Raw genomic sequence first — 15,860 nt, forward strand, 5'->3', positions numbered from 1 at the left:
AGAAAAGATGACCAACTGAAAAACAAGAAAGTGTATAATCTGAAGCTCTGACTGAAGCATATTGGGCAGGAATCTAGAAGTTTGCCTAGTAGGAATCTAGCTGTGTTTTATCTCTTCTGTGATGTTTCCTTTTCCTTCTCTTTAATTGGTTTGAAGTGTTGTGTGGTTAAGAGGTGAGAGACTGAGGTGAGCAGGTCAAATCTGGGGGGATCCCACTCTCCGCGGAGGTGGCTTTCCTCCTATTTTAATTCTTTAGAGATGCATCCAAATCAAAAAGCTATTAATATCTGCCTGGGGGTGAGGGGAATGTATTAGGAAGACCTTTATCTTCTGCTTAACCTTGCTCTGGTAATGGGAAGTGAGACACTCTCACAAAATGAACCTGCAGAGCACCAGAATGATCAACTGCCATGGCTTTTATGTGGCTCAGTGACACTATCAGCCCACAAAAAAACGATATATTTTTAAAGCAAAATCATGAAGAGGCAGCCATAAGAAAGGAAGGGCTGCATGTCAGAGACAAAGACCTAAATATGAAAACACACTGCTTATAGATGTTGCTTTTTTCTGCAGTGCCAAGCAGTGCTATTTTTCTAGAAAGAGAGGTTGCTGGAACTCACCATGAATGCCTCCCTTGTACTCTTAGAATGGCAATGGCGCCCACCTGAGAGGTGCCAGAAATGAATTCTGGTGAGTTCCAGCTGAAGAAAAAAAAAAAAAAAACCTTCGCAAAGACTATAATTCAATTAATGCTTTCTATGCGGAAGGTCCCAGGCAGCATCCCTAGTAGCATCTTTGGGTAAAAGGCTATCAGGTAGCAGAAGTGTTGAGGAAGGGACTTCTGCCCTATATCTTGAGAGCATTTCATTATTTTCTTTATTTCATAAAATGTATGAAATGCCCCCCCCCCCAGATGTTGCACTACCAGCTCCCATGATTGCCTCCCTTGTTTTCTTTCAATGACAATGCCACTTTTACCCGAGAGGTGCCAGAACTAAGTTCCAGTGAGTTCCAGCTGAAAAAAAGCCCTGGTGCTAAGTAATGATCGTTACATATTTCTATAAGTGCTATATTCAGACATATAGCTATTCCCCCACCTCCAGCTCACCCCACATCATTCCAATGGTCTCTTTTGTTTTCCAGGCCTGCATTTATTCCTTTAAGGATTCATCCAGACCTCCATTTGTGCCACATTTCCAGGCACCAGTCTGTGCTTAAAAGCACCATGTCCAAGACCTTTTTTTTTTGCCCCAGAGATCCCCCCACCAAAACCTCCTCTTTACTGCTGAATCAGAGCAAATGGCAACCCATGGAAAACACAAATTGCCATTTGTTCCGATTCAGCTTTAAAGACTGCAGGGCAAAAGGTAAGTGTGGGTGAGCCCTAAATCAGGGACGGGGAACCTGGTGACCATCCCAATGTTGGGCTATAACTCTCACTGTCCCTGACCATTGGTTGTGCTGCCTGGGTCTGTTGAGAGTTGTAGCCCAAGAACAACCAGAGAGCTCCAGTGGAAAGCTGATCTAAGCATCTGTAAGATACCATGCAGTGTACAAGGAAGCCCAATAGGGGCAGTGAGTGGTCTGTGTTTGCTTTAGAGGGTTATAAAATTCCACCCTGGAAAATGGATTAGATTATCATCTGTCCAGGACTGCAGAAATAATATGAAGGGTCAATCTGCAGTTAAAAGGGTTGGGGGAACATGGTGTATGCGGACACGATGCCTAATGTCTCCACCACTATGAGCCTATGGTTGCTTTGCAATAGCTCAGCAACACAGTGCCCTGACATTTAGATGCACCAAGACAACGAACTTGAGATTCAGAAGGGGTGGGAGTGGGGAGACTGGCTTCATGTATTTTAATGCAGGGTTAGCTCACCCTCCGCATCTTCTTATGACATGGCGAGTCATATCAGGCCATTGGTTTCAGCGGTGTCACAGCCCATTAAGTCTTCTCTGATTGTCAGATGTTTAACCTTAAGGTACATAGCCTTGAATTATTATTGATCAGTATTTGTTTCCAGCCCGGATGAAGAGAAAATGGTAATCAGGGATGACATCTGATGCAGTGGGCTGTTTGTGGCACTCAGTCTCCAACAAATGCAAATGCATACACACTCCAGACGTACAGTATATCTAAAGAAGATGCTGCCACCAGCATTTTAAGTGGACAATATGGTGCCTGCTGTTGACCATTAGAGCTTTATAGCTCCCACCTCACCCACAAAGCAGGACCCAGGTTTTTTTTTTTTGCTTGCTTTTTAAACAAGCAAGCAAGCAAGCAAGGGGAGGTAGGTCCTTTAGGGAGGAATGCAATGTTGGCTTTGAGTTCCTGCTAGGATCAACTGATCGGCCAATTCCATTGTTGAACATTCCATGATGCCTAGGACACCACTGCAGATGACAGATTATCCTTTCTGCACAGTATTGTATCCAGGGCTTTTTTCAGCTGGAACAAGTCGGAACTCAGTTCCGGCACCTTTCCCCACAGCATGCCTCTGGCTCACGAGAAGACTCTACCGGGAGCGCAAAGAAGACATCCTCTATGGGTTCTGGAGACGGTCTTCTCGTGACCCAGAGGTGCAGCAGGGCTTTAATGAGGCTCTTCAGCCACCCAGGCTAACAGATGACTTGTGGGAAGAAACCTTTCTGTGCCTCAACTCTGCAAGCTGCCCTGCCTCTCCCAACTTGTGCATGCAAGCAGGAGGGACAGGGCAGCTTGCAGAGCAGATGTGCAGGGAAGAAGCTTCTCCACACATTAGCCTTGCCTTTCCACAGAGCAGCCCTCCCTCTTCCACTGGCACAGAAGCAGGAGGAGCAGGGCAGCGTTCCTGCACCTTTTTAATAGGAAAAAAGCACTGATTGTATCATTTGTTAGCAGCAGCTGGAGCAAGCTTCCAGTGTAGCAAAGATTCTCCAGCTGGCCACCAGCTAGAGCTGCAGGCATCCTCAAAGAGGAACACAAGGAGTCCTCAGGGGCCAACAGCATTCAGTTCAGGGATATGCAGGAGGCAGTTCTCCTGGATTCAACTAGCTGAAAAGACTGGTGCTGTTACCATTAGGGGCCAGGAGTGCAGTGATATCAGGGTCACGAGGATGTTCAGACACCTAGTTCTGGGGAAAGCAGTTCCCAGATGAACACACAAATGTATTTAGCAAGCCCTGAAATGTACTGAAGAATGCTACCTGTGTATTATTATTTATTGTCTGCCCTTCACCAGCAGGTTCCAGGGCGGGTTACAACAATTTGCATTGCAATACAGGGACCACACTAGATGACCCTTTGGGGTACCTTCCAACTCTACAATTCTATAATTTAAAATTCTGTAATTTCCAATGCTATAATTTCCAATGTTGTAATTTAATGATTCTATAATTTAAAATTCAGGATGAAAAACAGTTAAAGCATATAAACGGTTTAAAACATACTGTATTCCAAGAACAGGCTGGATCCTGAAAACACAAATCTCAGGCGCCAAGGGCCAGGGTAAAGAGGTCAGGCTCAATTAAAGATATTTAAGAGTAAAATACATGAAAACGGAAGCATTAAACAGGAATTTCCACACCATACCACTAGCGCCTAGTAGAAGGAGGTGAGGAAACAAAAGATTGGACAATGGATTAATAGCGAACTCAGGAAAGAAGTGGAGAGAAATGTTCTGTCATTGAAACCCCATCTAAAGCTCTTCTAAAGTACAATTGGAGGAGTTCAGCTGTATTGGTTCTGAGAAATACAGAGGAAACACAGAAACCGTTCTTCTCTCCGTAGGAGTGCGGACAAGCAAAATAATCACGTTTTGTGTGTGTGAATGTGTTATGAAATACTTTTTTTAAAATAACTGCTGACATTTCTGTCCGGTCATGCCACACATCAATAATGGATTTCCCCCTCTCACACGCAAAGTGGCAGCTTTTACGGGGCAGCATTTGCCCAAGTGGACATTGTCTGACCAGCAGCTGATTCCTCACTCCTGCTGAGCTTACATATGCTTTACTGAAAATAAATATTCAGAAAAGGCTGAAAATAGTGTCTAATATCTGGCATTTCTCCAAGCTCACTTTTAACACCCAGATAACTTATTTATTGCATTTGTAGTCCACCCTTTTCTCCACGGAGCTCAAGGTGGCATAGGTGGTTCTTCTCATTTTATCCCCACAATAAACCTGTGAGGAAAGTTAGGCTGAGAGGCAGGACTGGCCAAAGGTCATACGCAGTGAGCTCTATCCAAGTGGGGATTTGAACCCCTGTCTTTCAGGTTCCAGTCTGATGCTCTAACCATTACACCACTCAGGCTCACTGTAAGTGGTTGTAAGAAGTTTAGTCCACCAGAAGCTTCTCTCCAACAAAATTCTTTCAGCTTCAGCTGAAACTAATTTCTCAACCACTTTAGTTGACTCAAAGCATCTAGTGGTGGAAGGGTCCCTATGAAAGCCTTCCACAAGCAGGTGCTCCCCTAAAAAGTCCAAGGTAAATCCAGGAACCTACATACAAGACCAGTCCAAGAATCATAACATTATCTCATTCTCTTGTTTCCCTTGACCTAAGATGTGAACTAACATGACCAAAGAAGGCTGTTATTTCTCAGAGAAATGGTTGGGATGTCTCCATTGTGGCATCAAGTTGCCAAGCTAGGAGCTTACTAAATACTATAAGTCAGGTTGAGAGTTTGTTTGTTTGTTTGTTTGTTTGTTTCATCCATCCAAAATTGGTGTTGCCTGATGGTACCCTTGCTATATCTTATTGTCAAATGGCCAGTTGATCTGTACATGTGTTGTTATTGATTAGCCAGAACATCATACCATGCAAAACAGTTTTTTGAAATAAAGGAATAATTTGTTGTAAATTGCTTCTGTGTGCCTAAAGCAAAAAAGTAAATAAATAAATTCATTTACACTGCACAGAATCATAGAATTGTAGAGCGGAAGGGATCCCATGAGTCATCCAGTCCAACCCTCTGCAATGCAGGAAGCACAGCTAAATAATCTCTGAGAGATGGCCACTCAACCTCTGCCTGAAAACCTCCAAGGAAGGAGAATCCACCGCTGGAATCCTATGTAACATTGTCGTAGACCTATTTGTTCTATTATGCTTTCTTTTTGATGCAAATTCATGATATATAGGGAAGGTAAAAAGGTAAGGGTAAAGGACCCCTGGACAGTCAAAGTTGACTTAGGCCAAGGGAGCCGGTGTTTGTCCACAGACAGATTTCTGGGTCACGTTGCCAGCATGACTAAACTGCTTCTGGCACAACAGGACACCGTGACGCAAGTCAGAGCACATGGAAACACTGTTTCCCTTCCCTCCCCAGCAGTACTATTTATCTACTCATGCTGGTGTGCTTTCAAACTGCTAGGTTGACAGGAGCTGGGACAGCAACGGGAGCTCACCCCATCACAGGGATTCGAACCACCGACCTTCTGATTGGCAAGCCCAAGAGGCTCAGTGATTTAGACCAGGGGCCAGAAAACTTTCAGCAGGGGGACAGTCCACTGTCCCTCAGACCTTGTGGAGGGCCGGACTATATTTTGGAAAAAAAAACATGAACGAATTCCTATGCCCCACAAATAACCCAGAGATGCATTTTAAATAAAAGCACATATTCTAGTGATGTAAAAACGCTGATTCCTGGACCGTCCGCGGGCTGGATTTAGAAGGTGATTGGGCCACATCTAGCCCCCGGGCCTTAGTTTGCCTACCCATGGTTTAGACCCCAGTGCCACCCTCATCCCACTTACCTTTCCCTATATAGGGAAAGCAGGATTGAAAGATTTCAATACCAATACTTGGACTTGAGCCCCATAACACTCAATGGGATTTACTGTCTAGTACATGGATGGGGAACCTGTGGCCCTCTAGAAGTTGTTGGATTTCAGCTTACATCACTGGAGCTGATGGGAGTTGAACAACATGTGGAATGCCACAGGCTCTCCACCCCTGCCATGGCAAGTATGCTCAGGACAGCAGTCTTAAAGCACTAGTGAAGTAACATAAGTAAACTAACTGCCTTGGTCAGAACCAATAATTATCTAGGCATTCACATAAAAACTCTTCCCAAGTTATGGCAGCACCATTCATTTCAACTAGGGTTGTGCAGGAGAACTTCCCAATGACTTGCCATTTGTGGTGTCAGGCCAGTCTGTTGGTCAGCGCTCCTTGCCATAAACCTCACAGCACCCAAAAATTGCTAGGAACATAAGAAACTGCCTTATACAGAAGCAGAGCATTGATCCATCTAGCTAAAGATTGTCCACACTGATTGGCAGCAGCTCCCCAGAGATGCAGTCTTTCCAAGCACTACCCAGAGGTGTCGTTGGAGATTGAACCAGGGACCGTTTGCATGCAAGAAAGATGCTCTGCTGAGCTATGTCCCTTCCCCAATTAATACTGCTAATAATATTAATAACCGTTTAAAGGCCCATTGGGTTTGACAAAGTTAGGGAGGAAGGAGCTTTCCTGACTCCTTGGTGCTCACACACATCCCAGCTATGACTGACCATCTACCTATCAATTAAGGGCCTCTCTAGGATCTGCGTCAGAAGGCCTTTCCCTTCACATGCCAGGAATCAAACCTGGGGTTTTCAGTGTGCTGAGGAGGCGCCACTGAGCTGGTGTGTCCCACCCCAAGGCACACAGCATAGTGGTGCCATCTTGACAAGTGGTTACAACTTCCTAGAAAGTTTTTCTGACACTGTTTAATGCTGAGCTCTTGCGTATTTTGTGCCAACTGAATTGTCTTTGTGTTTTACTTTTGCAAATCTCCCAGAGGACTTGGGTCAATTGGCAATTTAGAGATGGAATGAACGAACAGATAGGCAGCCACCAATAAAAGCTGGTCAAAGGGGCTGATATCATCATGTGAGCTGCTCAGTGCCCAGAGGGGGCATCCTGGCTTCCTCAAGAAAACAGCTGCCTTAAAATTTGGATTAAAATTTATTGACGCCGGCACACCCTACAGCAGGGGTCAGCAACCTTTTTCAGCCGTGGGCCGGTCCACCGTCCCTCAGACCATGTAGTGGGCCGGGCTATATTTTGGAAAAAAGTATGAATGAATTCCTATGCCCCACAAATAACCCAGAGATGCATTTTAAATAAAAGCACACATTCTACTCATGTAAAAACACGCTGATTCCTGGACCATCAATGGGCCAAATTGAGAAGGTGATTGGGTCGCATCTGGCCCCCGGGCCTTAGGTTGCATACCCCTGCCCTACAGCAACCACCCCCAACCCAGTGCCCTCCAGATGTGTTGACCTTCGGGTCCCATTAGGCCCAGCTAACATGACCAAGGGTCAGAGATGATGCAAATGGTAGCCCAAAACATCTGGAGCAGCTCCAGGTTGGGGAAGGCGACCCTATGCCATAGAAGTTGCTTCAGCACAGCTCATAAACTAGGTAAGATTAAGGAGTGTGGATGTGAAAGAGACCTTAATCACTTCTTCTTCTTGCTTGATTAGAATATTTTTTTTAAAAAAAAGTGGCTGGAAACTCATTAGCATCCCCTTTCTATTACTGGCAAGAATCCTTCAAGGATGTGTCATGCAGACACTTCGTTCTTGATTATTTCTGCTCAGCCCCAAATCACTGTTGACAGGGCTACTCAAAGGCTTGTCAGGGAATAGAGAAACATTATGACATTCTTTCTCCACATCACCTTCCATGCCATGAAATATAAGGGTCAGGTCACAATGGATAAGGAGCCATGGGAGATGCTCCCGTATAACGAAGAGGTTATCTTGAGCAGATATGCTCTGCAGGGATTAGGCTGAAGGCTGCCCACCTCTCTCTCTTGCCCCCAAACCCCTTCACCAGCACCACTGGGGTAGGGAGGCGACTTTTAGCAAAGCATGGACTTGGATTCACAATTCAGAAACCTTGCTGGCAACCGGCATCAAAGGAATTGAGAGCATCTGGAAAGGGGAACACTTTGGTTTTTATGGGCTCAGGGACCAATCAGCCATAGCTGTCAACCTTTCCCTTTTTTCCGGGAAATTCCCTTATTATAGCATTGGGAAACAGCAGGGAGGGTTGACAGCTATGCAATCAGCTGCTCATGGTCACCTGATCATAGCTCAGGCGAACTGGTCTAGGATCTACTACCACTGCATAGATGCTGAAGCTAAGCATGCAAAGACTGGATGGCTAAACTAGGATGGTAGATCATAGAATCTTAGAGTTGGAAGAGACCACAAGGGCCACCCAGTCCAACCCCCTGCCAAGCAGGAAACACCATCAAAGCATTCCTGACAGATGGCTGTCAAGCCTCCGCTTAAAGACCTCCAAAGAAGGAGACTCCACCACACTCCTTGGCAGCAAATTCCACTGTCAAACAGCTCTTACTGTCAGGAAGTTCTTCCTAATGTTTAGGTGGAATCTTCTTTCTTGAGTGGGCGCCTCATGTAAGAAAGGAAAATAAGTGTCGTATTCCATTGTGCATTAAATTTATTATCTATTAGGTATCTGCTGAAGTACATCCTGCTTTCTTGACCTTTTCATAGCTTATTCTGGGTGGTGGAGTGGTTATCCTCCTTCCTTACTCTACCGATACAACTGAAATACAGCTGAGAAGATGAGACCTTTGCAAAACCAATAAAATCATCACTATGCAGCAAAAATCCTTTGCTGAACAGTTTTATTTGTTTTTTTATTGTTTTATCTGTTCTTTGGGTTTTCTGTCGTCCTCTAATATTTTAATTCTTCTTATTGTGACTTGCTCTGAGGCCCTCTGTATGACGAGAGGGAAATAAATGGTTTATTGATATTTTCTTGAATGTATAATAACACAAAGGCTGCAACTCTTTACTTAGGAGTATACGTAATTAAAATCAATGTGAACTACTTCTGAGCAGACATGGATAGAATTGTGCCATTAGCAACTTTCTGGACCTCCTGCCCTGTTCCCTCCCTGTACATGAGGGGGTGTGAAGGAAAGCGCCAGCCTAGGCCCCACCTCCTCCCAGTCCTACTCCCTGGTTGCCATGAGGCCTAAGGAGGAGTCATGCAGCAGGTGGATGGACCCTGAGGAGGAGTGGGAGGAGCTTGGATAAATAGATATGGAGGACCCTGGGGAGGGTTCCCAGTAAGGTGAGAGTTGCAGATTCTGAACCCCAAAAGATGTTTGATTCCAGGGAGTGTCTTAGCGGCTTAGGGGAAGAAGACTCAGGCAAACTCTCTGAGGTGCTTCCTGTCACCTCCCTTCCACAACTGCTCCCCAGAAAGCAGATGGACCTGCAACCCACATTAGATTTTATCCTCACACAGTTAACTCTGCAGGCAGAGAATTTGTGCAGCTTCAGTCACCTATGGTGCAAAAAGCTCCTTTGTTTGCTCTTGGTGGAAAGGTGGGTTTTTGATATGCATGGTTATAGTCTGAGCAGCAGAAATGACAAAGGGTTGGGGAAGACATTTGTGGACAGAGTTCATGACATTGAATAATTCCTGGGAATCTGGATGTGTTACATAACCAAATGAGGTGGCTGATGAACCTCCCTGAAGGGCGTGTGTCTGCCCTCCAAAGTCACTCTCCAATTAAGTGGGTGGGGCTGTGTTATTAAGATTGACGTACACCATCCAAACAATAAATATGCCTGCCTCGTGCTGTTTAGGATTGATGCTTAGGGTGGCCAAAACACTACCTTCAATAGGAATGATGCATTTGTAAATCATGATATCATAAGCTACAAGGAAGGTGACAGGAAGAAGGTCCCTATTTCTCCTTGGCATCTCTTCTGGGAACCCACCTGTACATCCAACACCTCTTGTGCTGCTCCCTGAGACAGAACCAGTCTTTCTGAGATTTCAGTAAACCCTCCAGGCATTCTCTTTGTCAAAGAACTTCCATTCCTATTGAAAATGCTAATATGCTGGAGGACTATGTGAGGTGCAAGTAACATTCCCTTCCCCAGCCTGCAAGGCCCTAAAAAAAGGGGGGGGGTTTAGTGACTCAGTATGTGGTTTGTGCTTAACCACTAGGACTTCCATCAGTGGTTCTCAATTTTGTGGGGGCAATCGCTCCCTTGGTTCCCAAAACTCATGCTCAGTGTCCCATCCTACTTTATAAAATGCATTATTCATAATAGGGGTTTGCATGATACACTAAGGAAGATAAGAGCACAATAAAATTTGAAACAGTGACCATTGTAAAATGGATTCAAAATCCAATGAAAACTATTTAGTTTAATCAATTCATCAGAATTGATTAACTTGATCCAGTGATACCAGCTTTTCAAAGTCTGAAAATCATTTACCTCCAGCATCCCCTGGCCACCCCTTTGCCTCTTAGCACCCCCTCTTAGCACCTTAGCACGCCACAGCACCCCAGGGGGTGGTGTCACCCACTTTATACTCTGATTCATACCCAGATTTTCCTCTAAAGAAGCTTGAGGTGGCAAAAATACTTCTCCTGCCCATTTAACCTCACAACAACCCTGTGAAGGAGGCTGGACTGAGGAAGAGAGGAACTGGAAAAACTAGAACAGAACCCTGATGAATTCCCCCAGAACTCATTGCCATCTGCTTATTCATGTTAAACTTCACAAAGACAGATGTCCCTGTAGCTCTCATGCCCACACCTAAGTGATGCCCAGTTTCAGGAGGAGCAGAGCTGGAGAAAACAGGTTGTCCCATCTGGTTCAAGAAAACGCCCATTATGTCAGGTCTTAGGAGGAACATTTCAAAGAGTCATACATACACCATCTGTGCAAACTTTTATTGGTGCATCACCTCCCTTTAAATCCAGAGGCTTGGTTTGCTTTCACACACCCACGCCATTAGCAGAAGGGTAGCAAACAACCTACATTAAATTTCGGTACCTTTTTGCACCATTCTTCCAAGGAGCTCAGAGTTATGGGCCGATGGGGCTTAACTTTACAGGGCGGGATGAGGGGAGGAGGCAGAGATGGTCTCTGGCCAGTAAGAGAAGTTCTTCTAGCTCAGGGATGGGTTACCTCAGTCCCAGGGTCCAACAGGGCCCTCCATACCTCTCCACCTGGCCCTTGAGACCAGGTCACACATGTGCCTGAGTCACACATCCCTCCAGCTCTGTTTTGCGCGCTCCTTGGGTGGAGTGCAGAGAGGGATGTGTGAGCCTCCCCCCCCCCCCAGCTCCATGACAGGCAGACTTAATTTGCTATACTAAAAGGTATTGCTTTCATTCAGAGGCGTAGGAAGGTCAGGTGGTACCCGGTGCGGGAAATTTCTTGTCACCCCCCCCCATTGATTCCCCCCTCCTGCAGAAATGGTTTTACGTTATTTCATATCTTCTTACAAAGGAATAATAACAAGTAATAATAATAATAATAACTTTTATTTATATCCCGCCTTCCCCGGCTGAAGTTGGGCTCAGGGTGGCTAACCTCAGATACATAACACTGGTATAAAATCAAACAATAATTAAATTACCTCCTAAAAACATCTCAAAATCAAAGTCTAATTAGATGGCTTTCCACAGGGTTAGGGTTGGGAACAGTAAGTGCTCCACTGAACTGAAATTTCAGCCTTCACAACAAAGGAAAACAGCCAAGTAAACAGCTATTTTGGTGGAGGAGGGTCAAGATATTAACCGATATGTATGAAATTTCATATATAGCTATATAATCCCTAGTATAGTAAGATAAGACCTTTGGAGCAGGCATTTAAAAAAAGTTTTTTATGAACCGCCCTAGTAGGGCAGTAATTGTTCCTTGATAATTTGTCACCCCCTCCATTATGGAAACTGAGGCAGTCCCCCCACCCCACCCCTTGCTACGCCCCTGCTTTCATTTGCTTCCTGTTTGCGGTCCACTTCCATGTGTTGTATAACCTTGTGACTTCTGCGAGGGCTGTCCTGGGAAATTTCCTTGCCCACTCCCCAGCTTCCTCCCACCCTGAAAGCTGATTATCTTTGCCTGGCTCCACCCATTACACCTGTTTTATTTGATGTTGCCATGGCAGCCATTCACAGCACTGAAGAGGCAAGCAGCACTTCAGCTCAAGTTTTAAAATGTGCACTGAGAAGTGACTTGGCTCTTTGGCCCATAATGGAAACGTTAAGGAAACCTTTGGATCTTCAGCATTTTCATGGGCAACTGGGGCAACCGGCTACACTCAGATGATAGTTTAAGATTGCCTTGTTTTGATCAGTTCATTGCAGTTTTATTGCTTTTATCACTAGTCCTAATAAGAATTAGAGAAAACAGTCATATAGCACAACACAGTGATGGAAAAAAAGGCTGCAGCATCCCTCTGCCTGCTTGCTCAAGAGATCTGACTTACACCACACTAGATCCTTGCAAGTCAAATTGGCTCAAGCAAGCGAGCCATGCCGCAAGGGAATCATAGAATCATAAGAGTTGGAAGGAACCCCAAGCGTCATCTAGTCCAGGCTTCCTCAACCTCACCCTCCAGATGTTTTTGGCCTACAACTCCCAGGATCCCTAGCTAGTAGGACCAGTGGTCAGGGATGATGGAATTGTAGTCTCAAAACATCTGGAGGGCCGAGGTTGAGGAAGCCTGATCTAGTCCAACCCACTGCAATGCAGGAGTCTCACCTAAAGCATCCATGACAGGCAAACAAAACAAAACGAAGCACTTGCTCACCTTGGTCCCATTGAAATAAATGGGGCTCCAATGTGCTTGGCTTTGATTGGAGCGTGCCCATACATAACTCCAGGAAAATCAAGGCCACCTGCAACTGTCACCTGTTTCATAGGCAGGGAGAAAACGAGGCAGAAATGCATTCAGTGGGGGAATTTGCTCCTTTAAGAAACCCCAAACCAATGAAAAATATAGACTGTCATGGATACTTTCAGCTGTTGAATCTCTTGGGGGTGGGAAAAGGTAATGTATATGATGCCACCGTGTCCCATTATCATTACTGCAAGCGACAGCCTCAAATTTCTCTTTTCTGTATAAAAACCACTTCCTTTTATTATTTGATTTTGCAGAGGCTGTCACCAAATACCACGAAGCAGCAGTCCTTTCAGAGTGTGCTGTCTGCAAACCACATTGCACCATGACAGTTGCCGGGTCAGGGTGAGGTGGGGGCAGGGAGACCCTCTCTCAAATGCTAGTTTAAAATGCATGTTGCCCGGTGCCGGAGTTGCTGCTGCCCACCAACACAGCACCAAGAAGAGATTTTTTTTTTTTTAAGTTGCTGAAATACATTTACAAATCAGTGACACACACAGAGAAGAGGTGGATGCTGTCAAAACAGTTTGTTTACAGCCCAAGAGAGAACAAAATGAAGCAGGAAGCTCTGCAACATACTTTAAAACGCACACAAATGCACACACACCCTTTTTGACACACACATTTTTGAAAAAATGTGGTTTCCTTTCGGCGCTAGAAAGAAGCTGTAACTCTGCCGATGGCAGAAATGAGGGATTATATATTATTTAAAAAAAAAATGCTTCCACGGCTCAGGGAGGATTACAAACAAATTTTAAAATCAAAGTAATTATACCTCAACACCCCCGTGATAATGAGTGTGAATGCGGGGAAGTAAAGTGACAATCTCTGGCAAAAGCCTGTCCCACCCTTGTGACTGTGTTTTAACTGGCAACCAACGCCACAGGGTTAGGTGCTCTCTGAAGTATGCAGTTCCCCAGCCACTGAGGGCTTTAAAAGTAAAATAAAAATAAAAATCTTGGATTTGGCCCACCAGAAAAGAAATGGGCATCCTTCACAGACTATTGGAATGGGCAATATGGAAATATAAGGCTCGGTAGAAATCTGACTGTGTAAGCTTTGAAAACTGCAGCTTAGATAACTTGTTATTCCATGCATGGAGTAGTTTTGTTTTGTATTGAATAGAAATGGCCAGGAAGAACCTCCCTGCCAGCCGGGGCAACCACCTTCCCACCAGTCCAAGACCAAATGACACATCCCCCACTTGTTCAGCTCTTGGGCATTTACTTGTTAATTGTGCCTATAGCTACTGGCAGAGGAAGGGGCGTGCGGTGGGCACAGTCTACCCCGGGTGTCATCCCTGAGGGGGGGGTGACATCACCAACACCCCCCTGGGACACTAGCCCCGTCCCCAGGTGCACAGCATGTGCGTTGCTCCAGGTGCCAGAGCAGCTAGCTCCGCCTCTGCCTGGAGCCCATTTCACAGTTTTGCTACACGGTTTGTGGGCATGATTTTCCCTTGTTGTATAAGATGATAAATCCGCATGTGTTTATCTGACCACAATTACTCACGTGCCCATTTCCCTTTGAACAGGCACTGATGTTGTAAATTAATGGGCATTAATGCCACACCGAGAGCCAGTGTGGTGTAGTGGTTAAGAGCGGTAGTCTTGTAATCTGGTGAACCAGGTTCGTATCTCCACTCCTCCACATGCAGCTGCTGGGTGACCTTGGGCTAGTCACACTTCTCTGATGTCTCTCAGCCCCACTCACCTCACAGAGTGTTTGTTGTGGGGGAGGAAGGGAAAGGAGATTGTTAGCCGCTTTGAGACTCCTTCGGGTAGTGATAAAGCGGGATATCAAATCCAAACTCCTCCTCCTCCTCCTCCTCCTCCTCTTCTTCTTCTTCTTCTTCTGTGTAGGCCACGTCTGCCAGCTTTGTGAAGGAAGATTAACTGTTTGTACTATTTGTTTAGCGCTTGAGTGAAGAGTTGAATAAACAGGTCGACTACTCCCAGTCTTATTGCTGCAAGTAGTCACCCAAGTCACCTCCCACAAAATCAAGCCCTCCTTCCCAAAGTGGTCTACAACTTCCCAAACACCTTAAGGATCACACTACAGATAGCATACTACAAGGGTATTAGAGTTTGTTAATTTATTAATTTCAAAATAAAAGAAATCCAGCTGCAGATGGAGTTTGCTGTCTTGTAATTTTCCTTAAAACAGTCAACTCAGACAAAAAGAGTCATGATTCTGAACTTACTAGGTGCTACAAAAATTGAGCTAACGAGACATTGGAAACTGTGTGTAGTTCCAAATTCTGCGGAATGTGTGGAAAATCTCAATGATGGTGAAGAAATGGAAAAAATTGGCAACCTAGAGACCTCCCAGATGTTAGGATTATATAAGTAGCTACTTGGTTGGAGAATTTCCATTTGGGTTACATTTTGAGACCCCAGCTACCTATAAATTTAAAACTGGTTCTGAGATTTCTATGGCAGTTCTCCATTGAGGTCTTTTTCAGGAAGCGGCAGGGACTCAAGACCTGACTTACACTCATTGCCCCTTTAGTGAAACTGGCGTTTTCCAAACTAGTGCTCTCCATATGTTTTGCACTGTAAGTTCCATTTTGGCTGGAGGTGATGGGAGTTGTGCTCCAAAACAACAAGAGGGAACCTAGTTGGGGAAGGCTAAGGCAAACACACTCAATTCCAGAGGTAGGTGTTCAACTGAGTGGTGATCCTAAAGAACATCGGAAGGATATCTATTTGAAAAGAACCTTTGTATGGGATTTTATGGTAGTCTCCAAGTTTGCCTGGACCCTTCGTGATAGCAGGGAGAGGGCCTGAATCTCCAGGTGAGCAAGTGTGCTTTTTAAAAAAGCTATTATTATTATTATTATTATTATTATTATTATTATTATTATTATTGCAGCTTGCAAGTTTCAGCACGGCAGAAGCTAGCTGCAATTATACCACCAACTCTCTGGGGCAGCCTACTCTCCTCTGCTCCTTTCTCCTCTCTCCCAATTAACCTCTGTCTCCAGGGTTGAATAGTGGGAGGGAGCACAGATGAAGACTCATCAGGGGCTACCCCTGTGACATCATTGAGGTCCACCCCTAGGTCTCAAGTTTAAGCCCTGCAATCTCAGGGTCTATGATGCTCCTGACCTGGCAACCCTACACTCTAGTCTTTTCACAATGCGTTGCTACTCATGCCTCATTGCCTGGGAATAGGCCAGAGTCACCTGCAAT

This window comes from Lacerta agilis, chromosome 13 (assembly GCF_009819535.1).
Source record: "Lacerta agilis isolate rLacAgi1 chromosome 13, rLacAgi1.pri, whole genome shotgun sequence".
Taxonomy (NCBI): Eukaryota; Metazoa; Chordata; class Lepidosauria; order Squamata; family Lacertidae; genus Lacerta; species Lacerta agilis.